The sequence below is a fragment of the Crocuta crocuta genome, unplaced genomic scaffold (genome assembly GCF_008692635.1).
Source record: "Crocuta crocuta isolate KB4526 unplaced genomic scaffold, BGI_CrCroc_1.0 scaffold193, whole genome shotgun sequence".
Classification (NCBI taxonomy): Eukaryota; Metazoa; Chordata; class Mammalia; order Carnivora; family Hyaenidae; genus Crocuta; species Crocuta crocuta.
In genome coordinates this window covers 6,878,630-6,884,766 of record NW_027529624.1, presented here as the reverse complement: position 1 = coordinate 6,884,766, position 6,137 = coordinate 6,878,630, and positions in this window count along the sequence as shown.

Genomic DNA, 6,137 nt, shown 5'->3' with positions numbered 1-6,137 from the left:
CCCCCCCCCCCCCCCCCCCAGTGGAGGAGGGACGTGATCATTTATCAGGGGAGTTTAATAATGAATAAAGTCAAAGGGTCTGTAATGCAGGCAGCAGGCCCGAAGTAATAAGGGGCCCTGTATTAATTCGGAAGTTAATGAATATGCAGGTGTGTCTGAATGATTAATGGGGCTCCCAAGGCTTTGGAGAGGGGTGCACGAGCTGCTGGTGATGGAAATGTGAATATTGCATACATCTGGGAAGCCAGATAAACTGGGGAGCAGGTGGGCGTTAATGAACCAGGAAGGACTCGAGTAACCACCAAGGCTGAATTTACAGCCACTCAGGGGCAGAGATATGGTGTCCTGGCTAAGTGCGCTCGTTTTCTTTGCTGTGTGATCGTGAACAAGTCACTTAACCCCTCTGAGCCTCCATTTCCTCATCCGCAGAAGGGACATGAAACTAGTGCCTGGTTCCTAGGGCCTTAGCACAAGGGCAGACACTGTGCTGCGAACATCTGATAAAAAACGTTGTAGCCTTTTTAGAAAGGAGGGCGGAGATGGCTGAGAAAGGCCAAGGAAAGTATAACAGTAACAGTTAAATTGCCTTGAATGTGGACAGCATCTTATAGTTTGTAATGGGGGGGCGTGTCTCTCATATGTCTCCCCCCACCCCTGCTTTGCTCCTGGCAGCAGCTGCATGGGGGAGAGGGGCAGGGTCTTGGGGAGGCTGAGGTCCAGAGAGGGCTGGTCACTGCCCAAGCCACCAGCCAGCAGGTGCGGAGTTGAGCCTTGGCCCGGGTCGACACCCCTTGATCATGAACCTCAGAGGGGATGGAGGTGGAAACATCAGTGAGCAGGGGGGGTCCCACGGTTGCCCCGACCGGGAAGGCCTGCCGAGTGCTTGTTGGGGCTGGGGTTGGGGGTCCCACATCGCCCCTCGGAGCCTTCGTTTCTCTACCTGGCATGCGAGGGTCTGTCTGCCACTCGGGGCTGTCGAGGCTCTGATGAGAAAATGGGACGCTGGCCCCTCACCTGTCTTTGCGGAGTCCCAGGCCCTGTGCCGACGTCATGTCGTGTTGCTGGGAACAGCTGTACTGGTACTTTGCCTGCACTGGCCCTGTCTCGTATGGGGGGCGGGACCGCGGGTGCTGGGCCATTTTGTAGCTTGGGGTCCTTGGGCACACTCCTTCCTGTCCCTCAGCCTCAGTTTCCTCATCTTGTGAGTGGGCATAACAACATGGCTGTTGGGTATTAAGTGTGCAGGCCTGACACACAGCCAGTGCCAGGCGCCGTGAGCTCCCTTCTGCCCTTTCCACCTGCCCCAGGCCCCCGTCATGGCCCTGTGCACGGGTACCTTTGTTATATGCTCCCTTGGCACCTTGTTCAGCCTTTGAGCCTGTGAACATTTCATTTTTTTAATGTTTATTTTTGAGAGAGAGACAGAGTATGTGAGAGTTGGGGCGGGCAGAGAGAGAGGGGGACAGAGGATCCGAGGCGGGCTCTGTGCCGACCGCGGCGAGCCCGATGCGGGGCTCAAACTCACAAACCATGAGATCGTGACCTGAGCCGAAGTCGGATGCCTGACCGACTGAGCCACTCGGGCACCCCAGAGCCTGTGAATCTTTATGGAGCGTCTCCCTGGTGGACCCTGGGTTTACAGGCCGAGTGAGACCCGCCCACCCTGTCCCTGTCCTTGGCAAGGTCATGGTCTAGGCGGAAGGCAGGTGTGAAGCTGTTTCCCCCGGGATGCAGGCTGGGGTTAGGCGTGGGCAGGGATGGGGGAGAGGTGTTCCTTTATCTCTCCGGCTTCCCCTTGGCTGTGGGTCCTTGGCTCCCAGCAGGGGGACCCGCAGGAAGGCTGGTGGAGTGAATGGTGGAGTGAGTAAATGGATGCCTGCTGTCTAGGCCCCTGGGCTCTAGGCCAGGGAACAGAGGAGCCACAGCCAAGCTGTCCCAGGTGCGCTCCGGGGAGGCTCTCTTCTGTCCCCCCCTTTTCCTTCCCGGGGGTCCGGTCTGGGCCCCGGATGACGCACCCCCTGGCTGCGCCGGAGAACTGTAGGTTGTTGGGTAAAGAATCCGATCCGTCACGGTCATGGTATATAGCCTGTGATGACAGACGAGGAAACTGAGGCTCGATGGGGGAGGGCTGTGGGGCAGGGTTGGGGTGGGACCCTGAAGCGCTTGGCCTGGCTGTGTATTTATAGTTTCTGCCGATCTATATTAACACCAGGGCCTGCAAAAGAGGCCTTTGCAGCCTCTGGATCTGAGGCTGGCTTTGAACCCCCTGGGGGCTGTGGAGTCAGAGCTCACCCGCCCCCATGGGAAGGGGGAGAACGTGGCTTCTCATCTTGCCCTTCACAGCCACGGGGCTCATGCTGGACCTTTTGTTGCCTGGAGAATCTTGGCCAACCCCAGGCCTGCGCTCCGGCCACCCTGGGGCAGCTTTGAGATCTCTGTCTGGGGCTTGCGATGCCTCGCTTCCTCCAGCTCCGCAGGGAGACGGGGTGCGCAGCACGGGCCTGAGTGCGCAGGCCCGGTGGCCTCGGTCAAGCCGCCCCGCTCTGAGGCTCAGTCTCCTCATCTGCGCGGTTGGGCATAATTCTCACCCGGCTTTGTGTGTCAGGCACTGAGCCCTGGATGCTCGTGAGCTGGGATTTGGTATTTCACCCCTCGCGCCTCTTCTGGTCCTCACCACAAGCCCTCGGAGCCTGTAGGGACCGGCGTATCATCTCCCCCAGATGCACGAGGCCGTCGAGGCCCGAGGGCTGGCATGACTTGGCCAGGGCCGTGCTGCCTCTCGGGGCAGCATTCGGACTCCTCTAAGTCTGAATGTTCTAGCTTCCCAGACCCCACCTCCTTCTCGGGGCCCGCGGGGTCCTCGGGGCAGGCCGGACCCCTTACCCTACCGGCTTGGTTCCCACCCCCGTTGCCACGGGGACAGATCCACTAACTCTATCCTTTTCTTACAGAGCAGAGACGACTGGCCGCCCTGAGCGCAATTCAATTCAACAGACATTTACTGAGTGCCTACTATGCGCCAGGCCTTAGGCTAGGCACTGGGGTGGGGGAGAAGAGAGGAAGATGGGGTCCCGTCCTCAGGTAGCTCTGGGCTGGGGCGGCTGGGAGGAGACTGGCCAGGGCTGAATGGCATGCGAGGCTGGAAGCAGCAAAGATACCCTGGGGTCAAGTGTATCCCTGGAGAGCCTCTATCCCTCGTCCGTGCCTCAGTTTACCTATCTATAAAATGGGGAAGGGGGAAGGCGGGGGCGGGGTGAGATGACCTCTAGGATCCTTCCAGGATTCCATGGGGATGGAATCAGGGGACGGGGGCAGAGCCGGGAGACCACGACTCTCCCTGTACAGAGGAAATCCGAAGGCTTTTCAGAGGAAGAGGCGAGAGGCCTGGGCTGCAGGGGGTGGGGCAGGGTGGGAATGGCACCCCAGGCTCAGGAATAGCATGAGCAAAGGCCCAGAGGACATGCAGCTGGGCATCCGTGCACCTGCATAGGTTATGAAGGGGGGACATGGGGTCCGAGCTGGGTGGGGGAGGGGCCCAAGGGCTACGTGTTGGGGTGTGAGCTCTACTCTGTGGGCCGTTGAGGGTGGAGAGTCAGGAACAGACGATTCCATAGAACCTTGTGGCCACGGCAGTGTCTGCACTGAGCTGGGCCTTTCATACCGTTAGTCCCCATTGCACCCGTATGAAGTGGGCATTGATGGTCCAGTTCACAGATGAGGACACGGAGGCTGAGAGATAGAAGCTTCTCCCCCAGTGTCATGATCGGACCCCCAGAATCCCTGTGCTTCTCTCACCGAGGAGGGTTTCTGTCCGGTGTGATAGCCCCCATCCTAGGAACCCCCTGAGCTCTGAGGAGGGGCTGCCAAGGGCAACACAGTCGGGTTTGGGGGTGAAGGTGGGAAGCCCCCCAGATGTTGCTAGGATGGGCTTCCTCCAAGACCTGAGTCTCTGCTCCCGCAGCCACCCTCTGGGGAAGGGGGTGAGGCGGGGTTCCTTCCCACTTTACAGATGAGCAGGCTGAGGCCCTGGGCGCCATGTGGCTAGTCCAAGGTCAAGCTCAAGGAGGTGACAGTCTGAGCAGGGAGCTGCATCATGTTTCATCCAGCTGAGGCTGGAGGGAGATTCCGTTTCCCTGAGGTCTATGCAGTGGGTGACCCCTACAGCCCTCTCCGGGACGTGGAAAAGACTGGCATTGGAGTCACAGACCTGGGTTCAAATCCTGGTTTTGTCCTGCACGAATGGTGTGATCTTGAGCAAGTCGTTAATTACTCTGAGCCTTGGTTTCCTTGTCTATGAAGGGAGAGAGCAGGCCTCCTTCATTGAGTCATTAATAGGTATTTATTGAGCACTTACTGGGTGCCTGGCGCTGGGCTTTAATAGAGAAATCTGGCCCTTCCTCCGAGAACTCAGTCCAAGAGTAGAAGTGTCAGTTATGATTCTGGTTGCGATGGAAGAAACCTGGGGGCCGTGGGGACCCACAGGAGGGACCCCGACCGGACTGGTTGGCTCGGCTGAGGAGGCAGGAGGGTAGGAGAGGAGAGCAGGTCCCAGCTCTGCCCGGGTTGGTGGGGGGGCCCAGGGGCTGGCTTCAGATGTCTGCTATTGCAATCTTCCCGGATCAGTAGGGAGCCGGTGAAGGCTTTTGAGGAGGGGAGCTCCATGCTCTGGTTTATGCTTCAGGAGGCTCACCCTCTGCTGGGCGGAGGGTGGGTTGAAGGAGGCCATCAGATTGGAGGTTGAGAGACCAGTGAGGATGCTGATTGAGAGACTGGTCGAGGAAGGAGGCTGAGACAGCGCAGAGAAGTAGGGGTGATGTACACAAAAGCTCTCCAGGTGTGGAGGGGCCGGGCAGCTGCGGGCTTCTGGCTGGCTCAGGGCAGAAGCGGGGGGGCGGGGGGACGGGCAGTGGAGGGGTGCAGGACNCCGATAACAGATAACAGAAGGCTTGGGAGGGACCGGGTTGCTGGGCGGGGGCGGGGAGCAGGTTTGGGGGGTGCAGCGGACCAGAACCCGGGCCTCAAGGGAGGCCACTGCGGAGGACCCCGTTGGGGAGCACCAACAGGAGGGGGAGCGAGGTGTAGGGACTTCGGGCTGCCCTGCCGGGCAGGGGAGGTTATCCAGGAGAGGGGCAGAAGTCCCACGTGTCAGGCCCATGGCGGGGGGAGGGGAGGGGCCCCGAGAGGGTCAGTTCCCTTAACTCTCTCACCAGGAAGCAGCGTTTAGTCTGTCCCCTCGCCCTCCCAGGAGGTAGGTGTTTGGGAAGGAGGAAAAGGGAAAAGCATTTGCATGCATAACAGGCTGGAGTGAGGGAGAGGGGAAAGAGGGAGCAGGAGATGAAAAGAAATTACCATACGCCAAGATCTTGTTATTCAACCCAATTTTCAAAGGACCACAGCTGTCGCACTGAGATAATCCGTTAATTATAACAGCCATTGTGCTTTGGCAATGGGAGAGAAACCGAGGCTGGGGAAGAGGCTGAAGGCAGGGGGGGTGGGTGCAGGCCTTTGGGGGGCTCCCTATGCACCCCCCACCCCGGACCTGTGAGGGGAAGAGGGGCAGGCATAGAAGGGTGCATTGCCCTCTAGGCTGAAAGGAAGACACTGATGGGGGGGGGGGCGCCAGATCTCCTCCGTTCCTGGCTGCTGTGGGTTCAGCAGTGGGTGCCGAGGACCCGCTGTGTGCCAGGTACCGTGCCTCGCCCTGTGAGCCAGGCCACTATAACCGGACTGGCGGCAGCTGACTTTATTGAGCACTTACTATGTGCCGGCCTCTGCTCTCTGGCTGTCCGCTCACCGCCCTTCGGAGGGCGCTCCCTCCTAGCCTCCTTTTTGCAGAAAAGGCCACTGAGACTCAGAGGAAAGAGATCGCTTGCCAGGGGCATGCTGTGGGCTCAGTGGCAGAGCCAGGATTTGAGCTGACTGTGGCTCGCCCTTCCAGGAGAACCTCAGGGGGCACAGGTCTCTGTGGCTTGCCCTTGAGTTTTAGGACCAAGGAATCAGAGAGAGGTACAGGACTCCAGAGCCCCAGCCTCATAATCAGGGACTCCCCACCCCCCTTCCCCTGCCCCAGGATGACAGACCCATGTTGTTAGAGGGTGACTTGGTGGCCACCCATACTGGGCCATGCTTTCTGTGCA